The sequence below is a fragment of the Oryctolagus cuniculus genome, chromosome 1, assembly GCF_964237555.1.
Source record: "Oryctolagus cuniculus chromosome 1, mOryCun1.1, whole genome shotgun sequence".
NCBI lineage: Eukaryota > Metazoa > Chordata > Mammalia > Lagomorpha > Leporidae > Oryctolagus > Oryctolagus cuniculus.
Genome location: NC_091432.1, coordinates 225,518,238 through 225,546,061, shown reverse-complemented (window position 1 = coordinate 225,546,061; position 27,824 = coordinate 225,518,238). Strand labels below are relative to the sequence as shown.

The 27,824-nt window shown below is 53.5% G+C and overlaps 1 protein-coding gene and 1 long non-coding RNA gene across 3 annotated transcripts in view; one reads left to right on the top strand and one right to left on the bottom strand.

The window, feature by feature from the left end:
- Positions 1-2,610: 2,610 nt before the first annotated feature.
- On the bottom strand, positions 2,611-4,681 carry LOC108178779 (uncharacterized). The gene is made up of 3 exons (XR_001795500.3): positions 4,544-4,681; positions 4,189-4,365; positions 2,611-2,955 (listed from the first exon to the last, which is right to left on the bottom strand). It is a non-coding gene; the product is annotated as an uncharacterized lncRNA (long non-coding RNA).
- A 10,697-nt stretch (positions 4,682-15,378) lies between these two features.
- Positions 15,379-27,824, top strand: part of GGTA1 (glycoprotein alpha-galactosyltransferase 1 (inactive)) — a 66,064-nt gene continuing 53,618 nt past the window's right edge. Inside the window, exon 1 of one of the 2 annotated variants that reach the window (XM_070056260.1) lies at positions 15,379-15,470. The gene's annotated coding sequence lies outside the window, so the exon portion shown is untranslated. The remainder of the gene's footprint in view (positions 15,471-27,824) is intronic. The other variant, XM_070056259.1, reaches the window with a different exon arrangement.

Genomic DNA, 27,824 nt, shown 5'->3' with positions numbered 1-27,824 from the left:
TTCCAGCTCCAGGCCTGACCTTCGGGAGTGAGGTGACCTTGAACTTCACTTTTCCACGGCTCAGTGTCTTCTCTTAGAAACCCGAAGTGATAAACGATGGGTCCCTGCTCCAAAGGCTCAGCCATGCCAGGTGCATCACCCTGTTTCTCCAAAGCTGATGGGCGACTCTCAGGTGCTGTTGGGCAGAATTGGGGTGGTGGCTGCCACCCCCCACTCCGGGGGGCATTGTAACAGAGGGGCTGCAGACTCCAGTGAGTCTTGGGGAATCTCTCACCCCGCCCCTCTCCTCTGGCAAATCGCCTTTGGCAAAGTCAGGCTTTTGAAAGCAAAAGCCAGAGCAGGGCGTGGGAGCTATGGCATTCTAACAACTTCTACCATCACAGTGACCTAAGCCACGCCATGGGCCAGGCTGATCTCAGAGACAAATCAGCAGGAGCCCGTTCCAAGAAGGTCCTCACAATGGGAATTCCTGTAACTGAGGCAAGCAAGAGGCCCAGCCCAGGGGGCGGGGCCGGGCAAACAGCAGCCTGAGACCCATGGCTGCCAGACAGTCTCCGTATTCCTGGGCAGAACAAAGTTAGCTTTTAGGAGTATGTTAGCCACAAGGAACTGAAGACCCAAGTCAATGCGGCTCAAAAATAGGAGAGTCAGAAGTCAGAGGCAGGTTACTTCCAGGGCTCAATGGTGTCACCTAGAACCCAGGGTTTTGTTTCTGGTTTTTGTTTGTTTGTTTGTTTGTTTGTTTTTGGCTCTCTGCTCTTGTCATCCTCCTCGTCACTGGATGGCCACTGGAGCTGCACACCTCGTGTCCCCTTTCCTCTGTGCGTTCCCTCCCTCATTTGTCCATGGATGCATGAAAGCACGGAGCGGGGGAGATTTGACCGTGTTAGAAAGATGACTGGGGGGCTGGCACTGTGGTGCGCAGCAGGTTAAAGCCTTGGTCTGAAGTGCCGGCATCTCATATGGGCGCTATCTCTAGTCCCGGCTGCTCCTTTTCCGATCCAGCTCTCTGCTATGGCCTGGGAAAGCAGTAGAAAATGGCCCAAGTCCTTGGGCCCCTGCACCCACGTGGGAGACCTGGAAGAAGATCCTGGCCCCTGGCTTCGGATCAGCGCAGCTCCGGCCATCGCGGCCAATTGGGGAGTGAACCAGCAGATGGAAAACCTCTCTCTCTGTCTCTACCTCTCTCTGTAACTCTGTCTTTCAAATAAATAAAATAAATCTGAAAGAAAGGAAGGAAGGAAGGAAGGAAAGCAAGCAAGCAAGCAGGCAGGCTAAGGCAGGTAGGGAGAGAGGGGAACGCTTGGGGGCCAGGTTACACTCCCACCGGAGAGAGTTCCGGGGTTCCAGTGCCCAGCACGGGGACTGTAGATAATGAGCAGGGACTGTGTGTTTTCACTCCCACAAGCTGGAAGAAAGGGTGTTGCGGATTTCCACCCAGAGAGGTAATAAAGACTTGAGATGGATCTGCTTTCCCTGATTTGAGCCTCACACGATGGATACACGGATGGAAGCAGGTGGTACCTACCCTACAAAGGAGGACAAACTGCAAGTGTGTATTACATCTATTATAGCCCTAGTCCACAAATGTTACAAGTTAAATAAAGACATTGGAGGTTAAAGGAGTGGGGGGACACTGAAGGCTGGCCTCTGGAAACTCCTTTACCTTCACAAACTGGTGTTTGTTCATTTCCCTTCACCAAAGGGCTGTTGAGTGCCAGGGAGCGGAGGGTGCAAGAGGGAACAACAGGAAGTCCCTCCACCCTGGGGGAGCCGGAGAAGTGACAATAAATCTAGGACAGGATGTTGGTGACCCTAAGTGTGGAGGGGGGAGAATGCAGCAGGGGGGTGAGGGACAAGGAGTGGGGGACAAGTGCTCCAAGGTGATCTTCGCACAAGCACCTGGATGAGGGAAGAGGATGGTGGCCCCCAGGCAGAGGAACAACAAGTGTAAATGCAAATGTCCCGGGCTGGGCTGGGCTGGGCTAGCCTGGGCTTAGCCTGTTAGCGGGAGAGTGGTGAGAGTCCCGGGGACAGGCACGCAGGAGGGGAGGGGCCAGAAAACCCTGGTGTGTGTGAGCTGAGATCTGAGATCTGCAGGAGGGGTTAGGTAGGTAAAGAGGGAACAGTGTGATGATGGATGGGAACCCCATTCCTGCAGGGTTTTGTTTTTTTTGTTTTTTGTTTTTTGGTTTTTTTGGACAGGCAGAGTGGACAGTGAGAGAGAGAGACAGAGAGAAAGGTCTTCCTTTTGCCGTTGGTTCACCCTCCAATGGCCGCCGCGGCTGGCGCGCTGCGGCCGGCGCACCGCGCTGATCCGATGGCAGGAGCCAGGTGCTTTTCCTGGTCTCCCATGGGGTGCAGGGCCCAAGCACCTGGGCCATCCTCCACAGCAGAGGGCTGGCCTGGAAGAGGGGCAACCGGGACAGAATCCGGCGCCCCGACCGGGACTAGAACCCGGTGTGCCGGCGCCGCTAGGCGGAGGATTAGCCTAGTGAGCCGCGGCGCCGGCCCTGCAGGGTTTTATGCCTGGAGAATTCAAAGATCTTTAGAATTCCTTGGGAAGTATAGATAATGACCCCCATTTTACAGATAAGATAAATGAGGTCATTTTTTTTTCTAAAGATTTATTTATTTATTTATTTATTTATTTATTTGAAAGGGAGGGAGAGGGGCGGGGAGAGAGAGAGTCCATCCTCTGGTTCACTTCCCAAGTGGTCACAACAGTAAAGGCTGGGCCAGGCCGGAAGCCAGGAGCTTGGAATTCCATCTGGGTCTCCCACGTGGATGCAGGGGCCCAGGTACTTGAGCCATCATCTGCTGCTTTCTCAGGTGCATTAGCAGGGAGCTGGATCAGAAGTGGAGCAACCGGGATTCGAACTGGTGCCCGTATCGCATGCTGGCATCACAGACAGCACCATGATGCTGCCCCTGGGTGATTTTTGTTTATTCCTCCTAAGATCACATAACTTTTGAAATTTGCAGGCTAGAACTTGAATTCAGGCTGTCCCAGCCTTGCTCTACTAGATACAAATTTTATTTTTTATTTCTAGTTTTATTTGTAATGTCTGGAAGATAGCATTCAAACTGTTTAGAAGACCTGGGCTCATTCGCTTTTTTTTTTTTTTAACTTGTGTTTTAAAATTTTATTTATGTACTGAATTTTTTGAAGATCAGATAAGATATTCTCCCGGAACAATGACCCAAAAATCTAACAGGATTCACAGTGAAAACTTCCTCCACTCCAGAGAATCGCTTCTGTGACCTTTGTATTTTTTTTTTTTAAAGTTGGGAGGAATCCACTTTTAAAACTGATGGAATATAACTTTATGGATTTTGGTTGCGTAGGTAAAATTTTTATTTCAAGTGGTAGAATTCTTTGGCCCTGGAAGAACTGACAGTTTTTGAAAAATGAGCCCAAGAGCATAAAAATCCTTGGCTGTCTCCCTGTTTCTGTCTTTTGAAATGAGATATATGCAAATGCCAGAGGTGGAATTTAATATCATTAGAAAACAAAGGACATCCAAGTCCATAACTGAGTGAGAAGATAGGCTAGTCCCTCCCCTGGAAAGAATGATCCGGGCAGTGTTTGCAGTAAAGACAGCGGACCGGCTGGTCGGTTCTTCCCCTCTTGTTACTGCCACGCCACGCCACGCCACGCCTGCAGGATGCCAGTCCCAGGCCGGAGAGCCTGCTGCTCCCTGCTCCTTCCGCCCCTTTCTCTCTTCCCCTCTCTCTCCTCCTCCTTCCCTCCCTCCCTCCCTCTTTATTTCCTTCCTTTCTTCCTCCTCCTCCTCCACCGTCTTCTCTCTCTGCTCTCACTCCTCTCTCTTATTCCTCCCCTGGCGATTTCATTTTCCACTGGCTGTCAGGCATGGGAGAAGCCCCTCCACACGCAGACCCCATCATGTCACCCTCCCTTCCCGGAAGGCTCCGTCCTAAGGGTAAAAGAGCACAGCCTCTCTGCTGTCCACCCTCACCTTGCCTCCTCTGGTCCTGGGCTCTGCTGCTGGCCCAGTGCCTCCTGCAGGGACCTTCCTGCTCCTACCCCGAGCCAGGGCACGCGGAATCCTCCCTCCCTGGTACCCTCCCAAGTGCTCGCTGCCCCCCCACCCCCACCCCAAGGCTCTCTCATTCACCTTCTGCTTTTTCCCAGCCACCCCCACCACCCCCGGGAGTTTCCCCCACCTGTCTGGGCTGAGGAGCCAGCGAGGCTGTGCAGAATGGATCCCAGCTCTGAGAATTCCAGGTTACTCCCATCTGGATCTCATTTCCTCCTTCGTAAATTCAGGGCTGGGACTGGCCGTCTCCAGAGCTGGGGCTGGTGTTTTTCCTGGTTCAGTTCGAGTTTGGCTGTCTCTTCCTCTGACATTTCCAAGAGAAGGGTTCATCACACTTGGGGGGCATGGACTCCCCCCCCCGCCCCGCCTCCTGCCCTGACTATGGATTTATTTCCCCGCCAAGGTTGCAAGGAGGCAATTTTCCCTGCCAAAAAGCTTCTGGATGTGTGCCTGCCAAGCCCTGCCTGGCAGTGGCAGCTCACCTCAGTGTTGGTGGCATGGAGCAGAGAGGAGAGGACCGGTTGCGAGAGGGTGAGGACTGCCTGCAAAGTGTCCCTGGGATGTGGAAATGCAAGACAGAGCAAAGCGCTGGCCGTCCAATCCAGACACGACTCTGTCCATGAGCAGCTAGCTGGCTGTCCACGTGACGCAGGCACATCCAGGGGCTTCCAACGGAATCCAAAGACAGAACCCTTTGCAGCCCCCTCGCGTGCTCCCCATTCCTCCGCAAGCCCCATCCATCCATCGTCCATCGGCTGCCTTATTTATTTTGTTCCTTGCATGACATGCAGGGCACACACTGGGTCCTGGTGCCCGGTGCAGGGCAGCAGGGCAGACGCTGCTATGGCCTGGCAGGATGTGTTGCTGTACACCAAGGCGTGTCCGCCTGGAGGCGGGGACCCTGACCCAGTGGCAGTTTATCCAGGACTTTAGGCAGGTGTGGCAGTGCAGGGGGGACATGTTTCTTTCCTTTTTTATTTGCAGGGATCCCGTGTGTGTTCTGGAGAGCAACCCTTGCCTTGTTACCTAACATAGTTCGCAAATATTTTCTCTCGCTGTCTGTGGTTGTGTATTAATTTTTGGAGATGTCTTTTCTGCATGTTAAGCATGTTAATAGAGTGTTAGTGGATCTATTCTCATTTTATTCTATTGTTTGTATGGATAGCCAATTGCCCAAAAAATGCTTTTTAAAACTGGTGAAAATGCCGGCGCCGTGGCTCAATAGGCTAATCCTCCACCTTGCGGCGCCGGCACACCGGGTTCTAGTCCCGGTTGGGGCGCCGGATTCTGTCCCGGTTGCCCCTCTTCCAGGCCAGCTCTCTGCTATGGCCAGGGAGTGCAGTGGAGGATGGCCCAGGTGCTTGGGCCCTGCACCCCATGGGAGACCAGGAAAAAGCACCTGGCTCCTGGCTCCTGCCAGGATCAGCGCGGTGCGCCGGCTGCAGCGGCGGCCATTGGAGGGTGAACCAACGGCAAAGGAAGACCTTTCTCTCTCTGTCTCTCTCTCTCACTGTCCACTCTGCCTGTCAAAAAAAAAAAAAAAAACTGGTGAAATTAATATAGCAAAATGCATATTTACAAGATTGAGCTTTTTTTTTTTAAAAAAACAAGAAAGATTTATTTATTTATTTTGAAAGTCAGAGTTACAGAGAGAGAGAGAGAAACAGAGAGATCTTCCATCTGCTGGTTCACTCCCCAGATGGCCGCAATGGCCGGAGCTGAGCTGATCCAAAGCCAGGAGCCAGGAGCTACATCCTTGGCCATTGTCCACTGATTTTCCCAGGCCATTAGCAGGGAGCTGAATTGAAAGTGGAGCAACTGGGACAAGAATGGGCGCCCACACAGGATGCCTGCATCGGCACTGCAGGAGGCGGCTTTACCCACCATGCCACAGCGCCTGAATTTACCCACCATGCCACAGCGCCTCCCCCACTGGCCCCACCAAGTCCCTGGCAACCACTTCTCTGCTTTTGGTCTCTATGAATTTGCCTATTTGGGATGTTCTGTAGAAATGAAATCAAGTAAGCTTTTGTGTCTGGCTTCGCTTGCTTAGCATGGTTTCAGGTTTCACCTATGCTGCAGTATGAATTAGTATTTCTTTCCTTTTTTTTTTTAAGATTCATTTATTTTATTTGAAAGGCAGAGTTAGAGAGGCAGAGGCAGACACACACACACACACACACACACACACACAGAGAGAGAGAGAGAGAGAGAGAGAGTCTCCCAATTGCTGGTTCACTCCCCTGATGGCTGCAATGGCTGGAGCTGGGCCAGGCTGAAGCCAAGAGTTAGGAGCCGGGAGCCGGGAGCCAGGAGCTTCTTCCGGGTCTCGCACGTGGGTGCAGAGGCCCAAGCACTTGGGCCATCTTCCACTGCTTTCTCAGGCACACTAACAGGGTAGGAGCTGGGTAGGAAGTGGAGCAGCTGGAACTAGAACCAGCACCCATATGGGGTGCCGCTACGCCACAGCGCCGGCCCGTTTCTTTCCTTTTGATGCTGAGTAAAACTCCACTGGGCAGACTGAGTGTTCTCAGCTGGCAAACACTTGGGTGGTTTCCACTGTGTGGCTGGCGTGCGCAGTGACGCCAGGAACATTCCTGCACAGGTTTCATTGGCACACCTGTTGACATTTCTTCCAGGCCCAGCAGGCTCGTGGCGCGGTCCGTTCTTTCCCACACCGGTCCGCGGGCACACCTCTGGCACACGGTGTGCCTCTCTTTCTAGGTTCCCTACTCCGAGCCACTGCTCTAGCGATCCATCATGGCACCGACTCCATACTGTAGCCTCCCCTCCCCCGTGGTTTCACTTCCCCAGGTTTCAGTCACCTACGTCAGCCTTAGTCTGAAAACATTAAAAAGAAAGTTCCAGAGTTAAATGGCATTAAATTTTAGGTAATTTTTCTTTTAACATTGCCATCATGATTCTGTTTAATATTAGTAATTGTTAATCTCTACTGTAGCTAACTTACTCACTAACCTTTATCATAGGAGAAGCCGTAGTACTGTAAACACGCTCCTTGTCTTATGAAGAGAGCGCATCTCAGTAAACCTATCAGAAGGTGAAAATATTGTAATGAAAAATGCATTTAGTACACCTGTCCTACCACACGCTATAGGTTAGCTTAGCTTACCTTAAATATGCTCAGACCACTTCCGTTAGCCAAGGGTTGGGCGGGATCATCAAACACAAAGCTCACTTTATAATAAAGTGCTGACCACCTCGTGCTATAGATGGAGTATTCCACTGAGAGTGAAAAGCAGAATGTTTCTCTGGACTTGTCTGTGTCCCACCGTGGCGCTGAAAATCAGGTTTTGAACCATCGTAGACCAGGGGCCAGCTGCAGAGCGTCAGGTGCCTTCCTTGGTGGCCGGCACCTGCTGGGGGTCTGGGCGCACACAAGGAGGGGCTACAGCACTGCTTTCATGTCGCCCCCTCATGGTGCCCTTTACTCTCTGGCTGAGCCAGTGCCCAACCTTGCCTTCCTCCCTTGTCCAAACTGTTTTGGTTACATTTGGCTCTTTGCTCTTCCAAATATTCATATGGAAAACTTAGGGGCAGCTCATCAAGTGCCACAAAAACTCCGCGGGATTTATTTTGCATTTTTAGTCGTTGCCGGGAGGAGAGCTGCCATCTTGGTCGTGTTGAACTTGCCAGGACACTCAAGTCTTTCTCCTCCCACCTCAAAACTTCTGTTCGCGGCTCTGCTTGGACCACTCCCCCAGCTCTTCGCTTGTGCCCTGTGCCCGGGACTCCCCTCATGGAGCCCTGATCACGAGTGTCCTGGAACAGTGAATCGGGTGGTCCTCGGTGGTCCCCGGTTTGCCGTCCGCCTCCCACCAAGCTGCAAGCTCCTCTCGGACGGTGCCATTGGCTTGTTTGCCTTGGTGTCCTCACAGGCAGCAGATGCAGGGTCTCAGTGAAAGCTCGAAGAATGCAGGAACTACAAGAGGATCTTCTGGCCCCAGGGCACTTGGCCACTCCTAGGGAGTGTGTGCCTGTGCTTTCCCTGTGCACGCGGCTATGTTAGCCCCACTCTGCAGGGTGAGCTGAGGGTTGGCCAGTTCAGTCCGTAGGCCCTGTCTGCACAGTGCTGAGCTACCATGGAAGCCTGTACCTGACTCACCTGCCTCTGTGAGCCTCTCGGCTCTGCATCCCTGAGACTCCCAAGGCTTTCCCACCCTTCCCCCACCCTCTTGATTTCACCTTTCCTGTGAACTAGACACCTTTCGCGCACTTTGCATGTGAGGGAACCAAGGCTCACGGGGGAAGAATGACTCATCTAAGGCCGACTGACCCCGAAACCAAGGTGCAAAATCGTCAAGGTGTTTTCCAGCTCATCTAGCCAGTAAAATTGCAAGTTCCACTTTAAGAACCATATGGCAGGGTCAGCGCTGTGGCGCAGTGGGTAAAGCCGCCGCCTGCAGTGCCGGCATCCCATATGAGCGCTGGCTCCAGTCTTGGCTGCTCCACTTCTGATCTGGCTCTCTGCTATGGCCTGGGAAAGCAGTATAAGATGGCCCAAGTCCTTGGGCCCCTGTACCCGTGTGGGAGACCCAAAAGAAGCTCCTGTTTCCTGGCTTCAGATCAGCATAGCTCCAGCCATTGCAGCCATTTGGGGAGTGAACCAGCAGATGGAAGATTCTCTCTCTCTTTCTCTCTCTCTCTCTCTCTGCTGCCTCTGCCTCTCTGTAACTCTGCCTTTCAAATAAATAAATAAATCTTAAAAAGAAAAAAAAAAAAAGAACAATATGGCTCCTTTTACAAAAGTAAAAAAAAAAAAGGCAAAAACAAAAACCCTGAGAGCCACAAGCGGCAACTTAAGTGATTTTTTTAAATCTTATTATTAGTTCTTAATTCGGTAGATATTCAGTAGAGGCATCCTTTATGTACTGATCAAGGAAAAGTAACACATCCATCAAACATTATCTCTTTGGGATCAGAACATGGAAAATCTTTTAGTCATTCTGACAGTCACAGAATGGGGCTGAACCCCTCCTTCTTAATTGTGGCTTTACAAGTCACTGGGCAACATCTTCCCTCCCCAGCCCTACCCCCTTCGCACCTCTGGGAATCACTGTTCTACCCTCCACTTCTGTGAGTTCAACGTTCTTAGATTCCACCTAAGTGACATCAGGTGGTATTTGTTTCTCTGCGTCCAACTCATCTCACTTAACATAAACGTCTTCTAGTTTCATCTATCCATTTTGCTGCGAGTGACAAAATTTCCTGCTGTTGTTTTTTTTTTTTTTTTTCCATTAAAGCTGAATAGTATTTGAACAGGTAGCTATCCATCTATGGATAATCTGTCTATCCATCTAGCTACCTATCTACCGTGTAGAGATACAGATGTGTGTGTGACTCACATTTAAAATCCATTCACCTGTTGAACGCTTAAGTTGTTTTAACATCTTGGCTCTTATGAACAATGCTGCAATGAACATGGGACTGCATACATCACGGATGCGCCCTGATTTCAATTTCTTTGGATATATGCCCAGGAGTGTGATTGGAATGTTGGGTCAGATGGTTAATTCTATCTTTAGTTTTTTGAAGAACCTCCATATTGTTTCCTTTTTTCTTTTCTTTTCTTTTCTTTTTTTTTTTTTTTTTTTTTTTGACAGGCAGAGTTAGACAGTGAGAGAGAGAGAGAGAGAGACAGAGAGAAAGGTCTTCCTCCCGTTGGTTCATCCCCCAAATGACCGATATGGCCGGCACACTGCGCTGATCTGAAGCCAGGAGCCAGGTGCTTCCTCCTGGTCTCCCATGTGGGTGTAGAGCCCAAGCACTTGGGCCATCCTCCACTGCCTTCCTGGGCCACAGAAGAGAGCTGGACTGGAAGAGGGGCAACCGGGACAGAATCCGGCACCCCGACCGGGACTAGAACCCGGGGTGCCGGCGCCACAGGCGGAGAATTAGCCAAGTGAGCCTCAGTGCCTGCCCCTCCACACTGTTTTCCAAATTGATTGTGCTAATTTACATTCCCACCAACAGTATGGAAGGGTTTTCTTATCTCCGCATCTTCACCAACACTTCTTATCACGATCTTCTACACAGGAAATCCTAAAGGCTCCACGAAAAGCCTGTTAGAACTAATAAGCAAATCCACAGTGAAGTTCCAGGTTACAAAATCAGTAGCACTTTTCCCCATTATTGTTTAGCGGCCTTTCTATCTGGCATCCTACACTAACATCAAGCAGTCTGAAAAAGAAACCAAGAAAATAATTCCATTTATAGTAACATGGAAAACAAAATAATTCTGAGCAGTACATTTAATCAAGGAAGTGAAAAACCTATATACTGAAAGCAATAAAACATTGATGAAGGAAATTGAAGCTCATACAAACACATAGAAAAATATCCCAATCCCGTGTTTGTAGGTTAGAAGAATTAATATTTTTTTTTATTTACTTGAGAGGCATAGTTACAGAGAGAGAGAGAGAGAAAGAGAGAGAGAATACTCCAATTTGCTGATTTGCTCTCCAAATGCCAGCAATGACAAGGGTTGAACCAAACCTGAAGCTAGGAATCAGGGAGCTAGATCAGAAGTGGAGCAGCCGGGACTTGAACCGGTGTCCACATGGAATGCCAGCACCTTGGTGGATGCTTAATCTACTACTGTGCCGGCCTGCAGCACAATGAACCGGGTTTCCTGAAACAGAGAGTGGGAATGCAGGGACAAGGACGCAAAGAATGGAGCCAAGACAAGTCCTCATCAAGGCTCTTTACTGAACAAATCCCGTAGTATTTAAACATGACCAGTTGTTTACAAGAAGGAGCACAAAAAGATTTATTTACATGTCAAAAAGGCTTTTAAGGTTACAAAGAGTTCCTGATAAGGTTCTTAATTATTGATTACAAGGGTACAATAAAACACTTAGGTGATAAATGCAGGTTTCAGGTGTGACTGATTATCTACATCATCTCTTGTGAAAGGTTTAGGTTCTTCCTGTCCCTTCCCGGAATCTCCCTAGCCTAATTGTCTGTGCCGGGAAGTCTCCATTCATATGTTTCAGTGTAAACAAAGGGGGCGACTGCCTGTGGCTGCCCACATACTACACCACAGCACTGGCCCTAATTAATATTGTTAAAATGTCCATACTTCCCCAAGCAATCTACAAACTCATTGCTATCTCCATCAAAATCCATGTCATTCTTCACAGATATAGAAAAAACTCTAAAATTCATTTGGAAGCACAAAAGACCCCAAATAGCCAAAGCAATCTTCTTCCAAAAGATCGAAGTTGTAGATATCACATACTGTATCTCAAAATATGTTACAAAGTGGGCCGGCGCTAATCCTCCGCCTTGCGGCGCTGGCACACCGGGTTCTGGTCCCGGTCGGGGCGCCGGATTCTGTCCTGGTTGCCCCTCTTCCAGGCCAGCTCTCTGCTGTGGCCAGGGAGTGCAGTGGAGAATGGCCCAAGTCCTTGGCCCTGCACCCCATGGGAGACCAGGATAAGTACCTGGCTCCTGCCATTGGATCAGCGCGGTGCGCCGGCCGCAGTGCGCCAGCCATGGCGGCCCTTGGAGGGTGAACCATCAGCAAAGGAAGACCTTTCTCTCTGTCTCTCTCACTGTCCACTTTGCCTGTCAAAAAAAAAAATAAAATAAAATAAAATTAAAAAAAAATGTTACAAAGTTACAAAGATACAGTGGTCAAAACAGCATGGTAGGGCACCCCATCCAGGCCTAACAGGTTAAGCTCCGCCTGCAATGCCGGCAGGTTTTCTTCTTCTTTTTTTAATCTTATTTTGACTGAAATAGATATAAACCTAAAAGTAAGGATGAATTTCTTATGCTCATGGCTCTTCCAACCAACTACAAAACCAAATTAAATCTTTAAGGTAAATTTTAATACAACAGAAGCAATTAAAAAAAATCTTCAACTTAGCAACATTAAACTAGCTGATTAAACCTGGCATTGTGTTTATGGGAGGTAGAGTGGCACTTCTGTGTGTTTTATGTTTCCTGTGTCACCACCTTTTGGTTTTGACCACGACTGGCCATCACCTGAGCCACCACCATCTTCACGATCACTACTGTTTTAAAGATTTATGTATTTATTTGGAAGGCAGCACGACAGAGAACGAGAGGGAAGGAGGACGAGATCTTCCATCCATCCACCGAGTCACTCTCAAATGATGGCAAGAGCCAGAGCGCAGCCAGGCTGAAGCCAGGAGCCAGGAGCTCCATCCAGGTCTCCCACGTGAGTGGCAGGGCCCAAGCACCTGGGTCATCCTCTGCTGCTTCCCCAGGCGCAGCAGCAGGGAGCTGCGTGAGAAGTGGGCACTGTGATATGGGATGCTGGAGAGGCAAGTGGCGGCTTACCTGGTTGGGCCACAATGCCAGCCCCATCAGTCTCTTTTCAAAGAACAGAACATAGAGCTTGATGGGCCGAGTGATTTAAAGAATGCCTTCTCCAACGCAATGACGGAAGCGGGAAATAATGCACTGACTATCACTTCACTCCTTGCCTATTGACTCTGGGGCTCACTGCAAATGACCTATTGCAAGCGTGCTCACGCAGGGCGATAATGGCACGGTTTATCCTCCAGCAAAGAGCCCATTGTGCTCGCTGCTGTGAGCCCCGCATTCAGAGGTGCTGCGTGGGAGGCTGATTCGGTTCTCCCACCATTTACTCCCAGGGATCCAGTGGGAAATTCCACTCTCCCGGGCGCCCCGATGTCACCTGCCCTGTGTGTAGGCTCTGTGCTTGCTTCAGGTATGAAGTCAGGCCTCGGGGCCACTCCCGTTAGTGCCACAGTTACAGTGACACACCATGCCCGGGCACTGGGACAGCTTCACCATGTCCTTACCCTTCCAATGTATTCCATTAGTTTATGGAGCTAATGTCTCGCTCTTTGAAAAGGACAGTCAACGGGAAGCATCCTGGCAAGAGCAAGTTTTGAGATTTTTCCTCCCCCGAGTGCGAAGGCTAAAACCATTGCCCACCAGCTTGGGACAAACTGACCAGGGCAGCCGAGTGGCCACCTGCGCTCCGCGGAAGCGCATCACCGCCTCACGGGGCACAGAGGCGCCAACTCTGAAATAGTGCTGCTTATTTGTTTTTCGTTGTTTCCTTCTAAACAGTTCCAGTAAAAGGGCCCGCGGGTGCGTGCGGAGTCCGGCTTGAGAAAATTCGGCCCTCAAAGCTCACTGAGTCTCTGAACCCGCCAGGGCGCCAGGGGTCCGACGGCGCCGGCCCCTCACTTCCGGAACTCAGGGCTGGCTGGGCTTAGGCTGCTGCCTCGTGGGGCCCGCCGGCCAGCCGCGGACTTTATCAGCCTTCTTCCTCGTCTGGGAAACAAATGGTGGACCAGCCCTCCCCCAGGCTCGCGGCTTCCCCAGGATTTGGCTGCGTGCCAGGGCGCTGGGACCCTCCCTGCAGGAGAGCGAGGCAGACCCCGCCCCGCCCTCTTGTGCCCGCAGCACCACCATCGCCACCACGTGCAGGCCCTAGGAGGCAGGGGCCCAGCGATCCTCACCGGGGACTTTTTCTTTTTTTGCTGGTTTCAGGCTTTTTTCTGCTTGAGTGAAAATGAAAAAAAACACCCCCCCTCCCCACCACCCAGACACACACAGGCGCTCGCACTCACGCACCCGCGCGCCCGGCCTCCCAGCTGTCCGTGTCCGGGGCGGGGACGGGCTCGCCACCAACAGCCGCGGGCTGGGCAGAGCGGGGAGCGCGCCGCCCGCTGCCCAGTGCTCGCCGGCTCCCTCGCGTGCCTGCCCGCCGCGCGCTGCGGGCGACCGGGGAGGAGACGCCCAGGAGGGAGCGCGGGCGGGCACACCCCGCCCCGGCACGCCCGGCCGGGGCTCGGTTGGAGGCAGCCAGGCGACCGTTCAGGCACCGGAGGGCGCCGCCCGGGCCGGAGCCGAGGCGCGGTCCAGCCCTGAGCGCAGCGCGCTCCGCGCCGGCCCTGGCGCCTGGGTTCTGCGGATCAGGTGGGTCCCGCGGGGCGCCGCCCGAGCCCCTCGAAGCCGCGAGCGGGGCGTGGGCAGGCGGGCCCTTGGGCGGCGGGGCTGGGTGTGGAGGGGGTTCGGCGCGTGGGTCAGGGGTGAAGGGGGGAGTGGGGCGAGCCACTGCCTGTGGCTCCGGCCCTGCCCTGGCTCTCCACTCCTCCAGTGCCTGCTTTTGTTCTGGTCGCTTCCCCTGTGTCCAGACCTGACCTGACCTGCTCTCTCGGTCCCCAGCCGGTGCCTTTAGCTGCCTCCTGTCCGGGCTTCCAGACTGGGGCGTGCGGGGCCACGGGCCCAGGTCCCCCACGGAGTCCGGGCGGAGTGCGTGTGGGGAGGAGGGAGTCTCTCCTTAGCTGTGGGGCAGGACAGAGGAATGGCTGTTGCCGGGACAAGATAGGATGGGGCTTCCTCCGGGACGAGGGAGCTGGGGGTAGGGCAAGGTGAGGGGCGCGTGAACCCCAGGAGGCGGAACCCAGAGGCGTCCCAGTCGCTCGGGGAGCCAGGAACTGAGCTTCCAGCCGAGCCTGGGGAAAGTTGCAGAGCCGGCGACGGCGACGCCAAGAGTCTCCTGCACTCTCTTGCGCTCTCCAGGCGCCTGGCTCCCGCTCCAAAGGCACGCCGCGCGCGCGTTTGAAAATGGCAGGGAAAGAGAAGGATTGCACAGGCGCTGGAAACGTGTCCAAGGGACGGTGAAGCTGGAGCCGGGTCCCCAACCTTCCCGCTACGGGAGGCGCGGAGGGTGGCAGGATTGGGAGACCGCGGCGGTTGCGGCTGTGGTTCCGCTGGACGCCCGTCTGCCTCCTGGCCCGGAGCAGGCAGCGCCGCCCCCTTCGTCCACCTGGAATCTCGGGAGGCAGGAGGTGCGGGGTGGAGCCCTGGCCTTGCAGCTCTGTGGCTGGGAGAGACGCTCTCCTAGGCAGAACCTCTGGTTTCCCGGGAAATGAACATCCTGCTGGAGAGGAGACCTCCCTCCCAGGCTCTTAAGGAAAAGCAAGGTGCTTTGGGATTGGTGAGGGGCCCCCGGGGGGCGAGGAGGCAGAGGATGTGGTTATTCTGTTGCGCTTGGTGCGCCTCTTTGGCTACACACTGAGCATGCGCCACCTCGTTCCGAGTTATTCCTGGGTGTACCTTGCGTCTCCTACCAGATGGGGAGGCAGGATGCGGCTCCAAGTCATCTCTGGTACAAGGAACAGGTGCTCAGTGGCTGAATGAGCCAGGCTCAGAGAGTCCCTGGGGGATGATCTGGTCCGGACTGCGGTCTGGGAGGAGCCAGAGGGGGAGGGGAGCCTGGAGGGCCGGGTTGCGGCCCCTCCCTCCCGTATTTCCCCCAGAAGCAGTTCAGTTCTGTTTTTATCCCTTAAGTGTACTGGGAGAGCCCAGAGGACGTCTTAGTTACCCCTCTGAGCCGGTCTGATCTGGTCCCTTTCTGTGGAGAGCTGAGGCCAAGAGGTATGAAAGCGGGTTTGGACAAGGTCCTCCCGCTGCAGATCACCTGCCCCTCGAACTCCAGGGTCTGGGGGGTGAGGGGAGAGTGGGCGTGGGGAGCCACCGCGCCTTGTTGCTTTTCTGGGAGAAGCCGGTGAGTCTGGTCCAATGGGCGCTTCCAGGCCTCCAGGGGGCCCTGTGCAGGTTTTGAAGGTTCTCCAGCCCAACAGAGTGGGCAGAGGAGTACTGACCCATTTTACAGTTGAGGAAATGAAGGTTCAGAGACGCACGGTAACTCGCTCATGGGCCTTAGTAGCACTCAACTGTTTGAATCATGTTCTGTCTGGCCTAAGCCCTGTGTTCTTTCCAGGCCTGGCTAGAAAGTGGCTAACGCAGATGGCATTGAGATGGAGTAAGGGGGCGGGGCGGCTGAACAGGAAGAGAGCCGGCGTTGAACTGGTGGCTGAGCATCTGGACAGTGCGTTCGTAGTGCAAACAGTCTTGTGCTTGAAATGAATGTTTTCTGACCCTGTGCTTTGAACCACCCTAGGAGGTTCCCAGTCACCTTTTAGCCAATGGTGGTTTTTATCTCCATTGATTAATTTTGTGTGTTCTTAGACTTCAAATGTGTGCTCTTTCATATTCAGGTTAACTCACATAATACCTTTGAGAGTGGTTTTCTTGCACGTAGGAGTGATTTGTTATTGTTGAGTTGTATTCCACTGAATGGATATACCACAGTCTGTTTATCTCGTCTCTTGTTGATGAACTTTTGGATTATTTCCACTTTGGGACTGTTCTGCGAACATTCTTGTCCAAGTCTTTTGTGAACGTTGGCTTTCACCTAGGAGTAAAGTCCTGGGTCATTCGGCGGACCATTGAACCTTCCCATGCAATGCATGGGGTTATTGCATATCTTTGATGATATTTGGTGTTAGCCATTTTAGTGACTGAGTGGTGATATCTTATTGTGATTTTTGCCTTCTATTTTTTATGATTGAATTTTGGGGCAGACAACACGAACGGGGTGGGGGGGTGCAGAATATGATTTGAATTGGTGGTATGGTGTCTCCTATGGGCTATGACTTGGGAAGGAAGGACCTAAATAAATAGTGACTGCAATAGTGACCTGAGGGGCCTCTGGACTCGAGGGTTCCCAGTGTATCACCTGTGATTTAAAGACCTGTTAGTTGGAGTCTCTAAGCTGGGCAAGTTCATGCATGCGCACAGCTTTCGACACCACTAGGAATCACTTCGTCACAGATGTTGGGCTCTCAATCTACCCCTAGGGCATTTTGTCTTGAATGTCGCAAAGGCAGTGCAAACTCAACCAGTCGAAAATTGTCTCCTGATGGCTTTCTGTCATGCATCGTTGGATGAATGATGGTGCCAGTAGCTGTGGAGATGTGGAAGCGGGAGTGTTCGGGGTGGGGAGAGATGAGGAATTTAGGTCTGTGCTGTGGAGGTGGCCCTGGACAATTGGGAGGTAACTGCAATGTACTGAGAGCCGTTTTGGCGGAGTGCAGGACCAGCAAGCTAGATGGCTGATAGGCGAGATGGGAAGACGCGGAGACAGTGGGTACAGTCAAGTTTACTTGAGGTCGGGAGGGAGACTGAATATAGGGAGATAGAGGGAGACAGGTGAAGGGAGGGGCTTTAGGGTGTAAAAGCTTAGTGAGGTGTAGGCTCCGGGGAAGGATTCGGTTCAGGAGAGGAGAGCGGTGGTGGGGTGGGACACGTGGCGAGGAGGAGCGGGAGGCAGTAGCTAGGGAAGACTGAGAGAGGGTGGGAGCCTCCCCCTCGGGGACTGAATCTCTGTTGATCTCCCGTGGCTCACAGCTCCGGGCCTTGTGTGCGGGGCTTCTCCCGAGCCTGCTCCGCTGGGCTGTGCCTATCAGTTAGCTTTCGCTGCAGCCAAGCTGAAGAACACACAACTCTCAAATCGTAGCTTTTGACCCCAAAGTTCAAAGAACTCGCGAGATTTCAGAACTCTCCTTGGATATTGCCCCCACGCTCTGCCGTCTGCTTACAATGCCCTCCCTGTGTTCTCCCCAAATCCACCAACTTTCCCTTCAAAACTCAACTCTAAGCATTACCCTCTTTATGCAGCCAGTTCCTGTGTTCAGCCTGGCCCCTCCCCCACCATGCATTAGGTGCTCTCTCCCTGCCCCCGGTCCGCTGGGCATCCTGCGGTCCACTCTCTAGTTATATTTGGCCACATGTCATTATCTGCTCTCAGTGGTGAGCTGCCGGAGCAGGAGCGTGCGCTGTTCACGTGACTGCGCTGTGCGTCACTGGACGCATTGTGGTGGCCGGGTGTGGCCTCTGCATCCTTGGTGGCTGCGAGTCCCAAGCGGGGCGCCTCGCCTCCCTGCCTGAGCCGGAAGCTGTGCCCACGGCAGCTTCTCCTCCACTCCTGAGACAGAGAGGCCAGCTGGACTACTTTGGGGAGCCCAAGAGTGGCGTGGGTTTGGTCCAAGGGCTAAAGGCAGAGAGCTCACCGTGTGGTATATTTAGCCCAGCAGAATTTCTAAAAGTCCTTTACATTCTAAAAAGCGGAAGTAAAAAAATCCACTATCTCCATCTACAGCCCAAGAGCTGATCTGCGCTCAGCGTGGAGGCCGCAGACTGCCACGTACAGTCTGAATCCGGCTTGGGCAGGCGTCACGCATGGCAGGGGGTAGAGCACAGTGTCGGGTGCTCACATGGCTTCCTGGGGAAGCCCCATGCGAGCAATTACAGAAGCTCAGTGCCGGCCATGTGCTTTCTGTCCTACCTGTCTGAAACCACGTGTGGTTGGCAGATGTGAATGGCAGGCAGAAGCGTGGAGCTGCTACTCGCGGCCAGGGCTGCCCTGAGACAGAGAGAGTGACCTGAGACAGCAGAATCCGGAGCGAGCGGGTGTAGGGAGTGGAAGGAGAGGGTTTGGCGGGCGGCGGGGGTGGGGTGGGGGGGGTGGTGTGTGCTCAAGAGGGTGGGATGGTGAGAGAGTGGCAGAGGGAAGGAAGAGACCAGCTGACTGCAGATTGACAGCAAGACCCCAGGGAAAGCAGGAAAGTAGTTTCTGGAAGGATCAGGAGTTCTCTGTCCTGGTCAGCATCCCGAGAAGTGAGATCGTGCATTCGTCTCATTCAAACCTCCCCGAAGCCCCAGGAGGATGGCAGAGTAGGGGTTGTTTCCCCCATCTGGGGGCTTGGCCAAAGCCTCTCAGGAATTAAGTGGCGGAGCTGAGACGTGGAAGCCGGGTCCTGACTCTGAAATCGTGTGGCTCGGAGCCCCCGCTGGGCACAGGCGGCTCAGAGGGTGGAGGGGAGGGGGTGGTGGCGGTGGCCTGTTTGGAGGGTCGACACTGCTCAGACCAGAATTGGCCAGAGAGTGAGAGGCAGCAGCTGGGAGAGGCTGCAGGAGAGAGAGGCCAGGTCTTGTGTGTTCTTGTCTTCAGCAGGCCTGCTTTAAGTGCCCTGGCCGTGGCTCACCTTAGGGAAGGGGCGGAAAGTAGCCGGGCGCGTCCCACCTGCTGCTGGTGCTGCCAGCTGGGGAAGCTGTCAGAGCCGCTGTTCCCCTGGTCCCCAGATGACTCAAAGCATGAGTCTAACAAACTTTTCTCTGCGTAATATCTGCTGTTGAACTAGAAGCAGGGAAAGACGTCCAAACCCACAGGAAATGGATGCTCAAACCAGAAACTCACAAGGGAGAAGCCACTGTTGTCCTCGAAAGAATTCCAGATTTTTGGACCTGCCGCCAATTTGGGCACCAGGAACTAAGGTTCCAAGAGATGCACCTGTTCCAGAGACTACTGATGTGAACCAGGTGCTCACTCACCCAACATTCAGTGACCTGCCGTAGATCCGTTCACTCATTTTAATTCAGCCAGGATTTACTGAGCTCAGTGCTGGGCTAGATACCTGAGGTGCCGTGGTGAGTTAGATAGATGCACCCCTTCCTGGGTGGAGGCTGGAATTTATCTCGTTCAACAGCTAATTGCACAGTGACAGCCACAAAGGAGAAGTGCAGGGACATTGCAACAGGGGCCTGATCCTGTCTGGGGAGGTGCCAGGGCAGGTTTCCCTGAAGACATGACCTTGGTCAACGGGAGCCCTACAGGAGTTTGAGAGCGAAGCGTGTTTCAGGCAGAGGGAGGTGTGATGAGAGCCAGCCCGCTTCTTGATTCTGTGCCAGAGTCCAGATTGGATTCTAGAATCCAGAAGGCTGTAGTGAGAGGGCACGGAGGAGCGCAGAAGATGGAGCCAGTCTGGAGCCAGGGGCCGGCTGCCTTGTGCTGATGTTGAACTTGGCAGTATCTGCACTGAGGAGTAGCTGGCCACCTCTCTCTTGCCTCTGGGGCACACGGAGGCCTCAAGTCCTCAAGAAGAACTTGCCCCGCATCTGTGGGGAGAGCCAAGACGCTTTCAAAATTGGGGGCAGGTTTTTTTTAAGGGGGACCTGGCTCCCCAGGAGCAGGGAGGGTCCAGGTCTGATTTCTCACACTTGATTACATCTGTGGCTGCCTGCGGATGGCTGTTGTGTGTAGCAAACTGTGTGTTTGTATGATAGCAGCTGAGCGGGGAAGGAATGATATTTCTGTGCAGATCCAGTTGAGTGCTTGGGGAATCATTTCCTGGCAGGCATGGATTTGCTGTGGGAGGTTCTCAGGAGTGCTTGGGGCTGATCCACGAAGCAGCACCTGGGAAGGTGTGCCGGGCAGAGATGGTGGTGGTTCGCGGTCGAGGGGGACTCGGGCTCATGGAAGCAGAAAGGGCACGCCTTGGCGGCATCCCCGGAAAAACTGAGCAGGCCAGAACTGGTAAAGGTGAGGCAATAGGCGCAGTTAGGGACTTGCATAGATGCTAATCCTAGCTCCTGCCGCCGCAGGGGCTGCTGGGAGTAACACTGCACCAGCAGCTCCCTTCATGCTGCTTCCTTAGCGTGCGCAGCCACCAAGTGGCCACGGCCCAGGTCACTGTCCTGATGGCCAGGGGGAGCGCTTGTCTCATTTTCTGTAGTTCCTGAGCCTCAGCATCCACATGTGTAAAGTGGGTTGGGTGGATTTGAGAGCGAGGGACGTGTATGCCTGGCACGTGGTGCTATTAACTGGCAGCGCTGTTGTCTTTGGTAGTACAGCCGTGACTTAACTCAGCTGCTATCCAAACAGCGACATCTTTGAATGAAGGAAGGGAACCCAACATCTGAAAAGCTAGGAGAAAGCAGAAGTGACCATGCACATCCATCCATCCAAAGAGCTGCTTTGCAAGGTTCCTTTAAAATTTTACCTCTGCAGGATACTTCAGATAGGCTTTCATCCACCAAAATAAACAGAGATGAATGAGTCATATCTCACAAGCCCCTTAAGAGTCCTGGTAACGAGAGCAAATGTTTTTTTTTTTTTTTTGGGCAGGAGTAGACACAGGGACTTAGAGATCCTAGACCTGCTTCTAAAGCCTTAAAAAAGGAAGAGGAAAGTTCACACCCACATGACTGGGGCATCCCCCCAACCGCATCCCCAAAGAGGGTTGCGCTTGCTCCACCCCCACCTTCCCCTCCCACCGGAAGAGCACAACCACCCACAGCCAGCAGGTCTGTGGGCAGTGCCGTGCCGGTCAGTGTGTGGTGACTAGCTCTTCGAGAAATGACATCCCAGAGTGTGAGACTTGTCGATTCCTATAGCGTAATTATTTCCACCACGGCCCGTTTCCAGTTAGTTACCGCGTGAGGAGCCGGGAGGGGTGCGGGGTGGCGCGCCGGGGTGTAGCACTTTCCGCTCTGCCGGGATACAGTAGGTGTCAGTGACCTCCGGAGCAGAAAAGGCTGCACAGTCGTTAAGAAGCTGTGCCTTCTTTATTATTACCTTTCTTCTTCATATAATTCACTTAATTGTAAGTTTATGTAATTTAATAAAACCTGGCTGTGGTTAGCAACTGGCCTGCCAAATTCCTGACATTTTAGCAACGGGATCACACAAGCCAGCATGAAGCTATCCTGCACATGGCTGGCTCCGGGGACCCCAGAGAGACACCAGCACCAAGAGGCCTTCCCTGTGTCTCGGGTCCCCAGTCCTCCCCTCCCCCTCCCTTCCTTCTCTCTTTCTCTCTTCCTTCTTACAGATCTGTTTATTTATTTGAAAGGCAGAGTTAGAGAGAAAGGGAGAGATGGAGAGAGAGAGAGGTCTTCCATCTGCTGCTTCACTCTAGACGGCTACAAGGAAGCCCGGAGCTTCATCCAGGCCTCCCGTGTGGGTGCAGGGGCTCAAGCACTTGGGCCATCCTCTGCTGCTTTCCTACGGGCCTTCGCAGGGAGCTGGATCGTAAGCGGAGCAGCCAGGACTGGAACTGGTGCCCATATGGGATGCCGGCATTGCAGACAGTGGCTTTTACCAACTTCACCACAACACTGGTCCTACCCCGAGTCACTTCCTAACAGGGCAAACATCTTTTATTTGCCTTGGCAACCTGAAGTGATTTCCGTTATCCATTTGTTTACCCACTGCAACATGAGCTCTCCCTCTCTCTTTAATATTTATTTATTTGAAAGGCAGAGTTAAAGAGAGGCAGGGAGGCCGGCGTCGCGGCTCACTAGGCTAATCCTCTGCCTTGCGGTGCCGGCACACCAGGTTCTAGTCCTGGTCGGGGCGCCGGATTCTGTCCTGGTTGCCCCTCTTCCAGGCCAGCTCTCTGCTGTGGCCCGGGAGTGCAGTGGAGGATGGCCCAAGTGCTTGGGCCCTGCACCTGCATGGGAGACCAGGAGAAGCACCTGGCTCCTGCCATCGGATCAGTGCTGTGCGCCGGTTGCAGCGCGCCGGCCGTGGTGGCCATTGGAGGGTGAACCAACAACAAAAGGAAGACCTTTCTCTCTGTCTCTCTCTCTCACTGTCCACTCTGCCTGTCAAAAAAAAAAAAAAAAAAAAAAAAAAAAAAAAAAAAAGGCAGGGAGGCAGAGAGGTCTTCCATCTGCTACGTGAGCTCTTTGAGAGCACAGTGCTTTGTTCACCGCTGGGTCCCCAGTGCTTAGAAGGGCGCAGGCTTGTATACAGTCAATTCTCAGGAAACATGGGGTGGATTGGATGATTGGAGGGAGACCAAGGCGCCTTCGAGGGTTCTCTCCCTGCTTGCTATACGGGGCATCTTTCCTGCAGCCTTTGTGTTTGAGCCGCGATCCCCATGGTCTCCATCAGCCATAGAACCATCTGATACAGACGTCTGTTCTGCGCAGGACCCTCAGCTGAACGTCTTCAGTGTGGGGGGCCAGGACCATTGGTTCTTAGGACTCTTGCTTCTCGTCCTTCTCCTCTATGGGCATTTTTTTTTTTTTTTTATTTGAAAGGCAGAGTTACAAAGAGGCAGGGGGCAGAGAGAGAGAGAGATACCTGAGGTGCCGTGGTGAGTTAGATAGATGCACCCCTTCCTGGGTGGAGGCTGGAATTTATCTCGTTCAACAGCTAATTGCACAGTGACAGCCACAAAGGAGAAGTGCAGGGACATTGCAGATGGCCGTAACGGCCAGAGCTGCGCCGATCTGAAGCCAGGAGCCAGGTCTTCTCCTGGTCTCCCATGGGGTGCAGGACCCAAGGACTTGGGCCATCCTCCACTGCACTCCCGGGCCACAGCAGAGAGCTAGCCTGGAAGAAGGGCAACCAGGACAGAATCCGGTGCCCCAACCAGGACTAGAACCCGGTGTGCCGGTGCTGCAGGCAGAGGATTAGCCTATTGAGCCACGGCGCCGGCCAGCCAGGAGCTTCTTCCGGGTCTCCCACGCGGGTGCAGGGGCCCAAGGACTTGGGCCATCTTCCGCTGCTTTCCCAGACCATAGCAGAAAGCTGGGTCAGAAATGGAGCAGCTGGGACCAGAACCGGCGCCCACATGGGATGCCAACGCTGCAGGTGGTGGTTTTACCAGATAAACCTCAGCGCCGACCCTCATGGGCAGCTTTTTTAACACTGAGTTCAAAATAACTTCCCTTGAGAATTCCTGATGGGTGCCAGCCCCGCCTTCTGGGCTGTGCTGAAGGAGAGCCAGGCCTCTTAAGGTGTCCACAGACCGCGTTTCAGCCGTTTCAGCAGCAGCAGGTGTCCAAGACCCAGGGTCCTTGCTGCTGGGGGCAGGGTTCTAGGCTCAGGGAGCAAAGTTGGCCTGGGTGAGTTGTTCACCCGGAGCTCCTGCTGGAGCCGGTTGGGGCCACCCTGGGGTCAGGACTCTGCCTGTCTCCGCATGGAATCGTGCTTTACCTCTTAGTAGGGTTCTTTGTCATGCGATAGTGAGGCTGAGCAGAGCGGGAGCCATGGCTGCTACCTGCCGCTGCTGCCTGGCATCAAGCCCGGAGCATTGCACTGCATTGCTGCCAGCGTGGGAAGACATCAAACCCCCAACTGGAAGTACAGCTTCTGGTGAACGCGGATCGCTTTCACATGGTCATCAGCCAGGGACTACAATTGAAAAGATCCCCACCTAGCAGGTGACAACAGGTGTCAGCTCCTCCTCCCACACAGCCTCCCAGTCTCAGAGGTGAGGGGTGGGCGGCCTGCCAGGCGGTTCTCTGTTTCTTGTGAGATCCAGCACAGGGGCAAGAACACAGAGGAACCCCAGACCAGAATCCTCTGCTGCATCTCGGTGCGTCCTCCGCAGGGCAGGCTGGGACTGAGCCAAGCACTCTCGCTCCACCTCCAAACCATGGCGCACCTGGAGGCTTTCCCTGATGCCGGACAGCCCAGGGCAGCGACCCACGCGCGAATCCACCTGCTGTGGGGCGCTGTCCCGGGGTTTCCTGCTTTTTCCTCCTACAGTTCCCTTTTGCTGCTGTGCTTGGTGCAAAGTGGCCTTGGGATTGGCTTGCCCTGGGGGGTGGGGCATGGGCCCACGTGGCCTGCAGGGCGGTGAGGCTCTCTGGCCTCCACGCTGCCCTTTTACAGATGGGCAAGGGAGAAGGAGGCGACCCAAAACCAGAGTAAGTAAATAAACAAGACAGTGGCAATGGGGGCTCATGCTTCCTGTTTTTTTTTTTTTTTTTTTTTTTTTTTTTTTAACCGCCCAAACACTGTGCTAGGAGCCCTGCCTTCTTATCAAGTGGAAACCTCCGGTGCTAAAGATCGTCAGGGTTCCAGTTTTACCAGGAGGGCCAGGAGGGTTAGAAAATTTCCTAAGGCCGCACGGCAAGGGAAAGGTTTGAGACTGAGGCGTGGGCAGTGAGGTAGGTTTGCCTTATCATAGCACCATGCTGCCTGCAAAAGGAGACCCTCACAGGAGCAGGAGGCTAGCTCAGACCTCACTCAATGGAGGGGGAAACTGAGGCCCAAGGACAGGTGGGGGCCTCCCCAAGGTCACACAGGGCCCGGCGGGAGCCCAGGAGTCAGCACCTCCTCACCCCTCACTCCAGTGTCCCCTTCACCCTGCCGTGTGCTCCGTCTATGCTGCAGGACCTCCAGGGAGTAGGCAGGTAGGGGTGGGGTTGGCGGCAGAGGCCCAGGCAGATCGGGAGGGCATTCTGCCTGCACACTGTAGGAGAGAGGCCTCGGGCCTCGGGGGCTGGCGTGCAGGGTGTGCGGATGCTGTTTGCTCGCCTCAGCTGGCCCAGGCTGCAGAGACCAGCTGCCCGGCCGCTGCTCACGTCAGGCTTCCTGTTTGCGCCCGGCCCCGACTGCAGTGTAGGTGAAGAGGAAGGGGCGGGGCCTTCCTTGCTGGAATTACAGCTGCTGGAGGTGGACAGAACCAAGAAGGTTGGGCCCACGCTTTTGACTTGTTAATGGGGAAACTGAGGCAGACAGCTGTTTTTCTCACTCTTAAAGGGCAGGTGTTCCGTGCAGCTGCTTAGGATGTCCATGCCCCATATCAGGGTCCTGGGTCCAAGTTCCAGCCTCGCCCCCATCCAGCTTCCTGCTGATGTGAACCACCTGCTGAGAGGCAGCAGGCGATGGCTCCAGGACTGGATCTCTGTCGCCCGCAGGCGAGGCCTGGAGAGCAGTAGAGGATGGCCCAAGTGCTTGGGCCCCCGCACCCACGTGGGAGACCTGGAAGAACCTTCTGGCTCCGGGCTTCAGATCAGCGCAGCTCCAGCTGTTGCAGCCAACTGGGGAGTGAACCAGTGGCTGAAAGACCTCTCTCTCTCTCTCTCTCTCTCCCTCCCCCCCTGCCTCTCCTTCTCTCTCTGTATAACTCTGACTTTCAAATAAATAAATAAATTTTTAAAATAAAAATAAGAATGGGAATGGAAGAGGAAGGAGGAAGAAGGGTTGGAATATGGACGACGGGAGGGAGGTAGCGTGGGAAGAATCAAATTTGAATATATGAGATGCATGATGTGATAAAATAAAAAATCTACTACTTCTTTTTTAAGATTTATTTGTTTATTTGAAAGGCAGACTTACAGAGAGAGAGGGAGAGAGGAGAGACAGAGATCGTCCATCTGCTGGTTCACTCCCCAAATGGCCACAACATCTGGGGAGGGGCCAGGCTGCAGCCAAGAGCCCAGAACTCCATCAGGGTCCCCTGCGTGGGTGCCAGTGGCCCCCCACATGGGCGGCAGGGGCCCAAGCACTTGCACCATCTTCTACTTCCCAGGCACATTAGCAGGGAGCTGGATTAGAAGTGGAGCAGCCAGGATCCAAACCCATGCTTACATGGGATGCCGCTCTCATAGGTGGTGGCTTAACCCACGGGCCACAGCGCCAGCCCCCCGTTTGAGTGTGTTTATGGAGTACAGGGTGGTATTGTGATTTGTGTGTGTGTGTGTATGGCGTTGTGATATGTGTATTCAATGCATACTGACCAAATGAAGATAATTAGCATTTCCATCTCCTTAAACATTTCTTTGTGTTGGGAACTATTATGCTCCTCTCTTCTAGTTCTTCGCAAAATATGCAAAACCCGACTGTGCTGGGAAGGCTGGAGCAGGCATCTCCCTCTTAACTGCACTTTGGCCCCTGCAATGTAGCCTCCCCTCCCCCTTCCCCTTCCTCACTTCCGGTGCCACTGTCCTACCCTCTGCTTCCATGAAATCAAATCCTGTTTTTTGTTTTTGTTTTTTTTTTAAATTCTGAACTCTGAACTCATAGAATGCTGGCAGAAACCTAAGATGTTCCCAAGCCCACGCACCACGCTCCGTGGATGAGCAGTAGAGGTGGTTGGGTGGATGGGGCAGCTTTCCTCTGATCACAGAGCTGGCCGCTGGCAGAACCTTGGGAAGAACTCAACGTAGAACAAACACCATCAAAGGCCACATGTGCCAGATGCTGAGTAGTGAGGAATTGAAGGTCTAGCCTGGGGATGTGTACACCCTGTGTATACACAGTGCTCGGGCCCTGTAGGAAGAGCAGGGTGCTGCTGGGAGAATGAGCTGGGAGGAGCTCACCTGGTGACGTTTAGCTAAAACCTCAAGGGTAAGACCGTAAATGGAGGAGAGCGGAGAGAGCGAAGAGCGGACGTTGAAATCTATCATGGAACACGCCTTTGATAGAGAAGAAACCTGAAGCCTGTCCAGTTTACTGCCTCGAAGAATCCTTCTGCTTTTCCCTTTTGGGATTTTTTTATTATTATTTTTTAAGAAAAGAGGGGCTGGCGTTGTAGCTCAGTGGGTTAAACTCGAGCTTGCGGATACCTGGCATCCTGTATGACTGCTGGTTAGAGTACCGGCCGCTCCACGTCCAGGCCTGCAATGCGCCTTGGAAAGCAGCAAAAGACGACCCCTTCGACCCGCGTCAGAGACCCAGATGAAGCTCCTGGCTCCTGGCTTCAGCCTGGCCCAGCCCTGGCTGTTGTAGCCCTCTGGAGAGTGAACCAGTGGATGGAAGACCTCTCTCTCTCTCTCTCTCTCTCCCTTTCCCTCTCCCACTTCCCCTCTCCCAGTAACTCTGCCTTTCAAATAAATAACATAAATTTAAAAAAAAAAAAAAGGAAAGAGCCTGGTTAGTAGATGAACTATCTCAACCAAGGAATCAGTGTCAGAAGGGAAGTACTGGTAACGGCTTCTCACGCCAAGGGCGCTTCAGAAAACCGTCCAGCCGGCTGTTTCCTGTGACCTTGAATAAGACAGTGAAAGTCTTTGAGCCTTTGTGTCCCCGTGTGTACAACGGAGCCCATGTTCTTTCCCTGCTGATTTCAGAGATCACTTCCAGAGGGCCTTGTGCACTTCTAATCAGTGCGAGAGCTAGGTGGCACGTGTTGGGGCTGTGTGTACATGCGTGGGAGGGGGGGCGGGGGGGATGCTCAGTCTGTTGGGAGCCTTGTCTCTACCCAATAGATTTTGCTGTGGTCTTGGAATCCACCGCCCAGTGCTAACTACATCCTGGCAACTTTGCTCCTTGCAACCGCCCCCGCCCCCTCCCATGAAGTCGCGTTTCACAGGAATGAATCTGTATCAGTAAGCTTCCAGAACAGCAGTGCGGGAGCCTGGGGG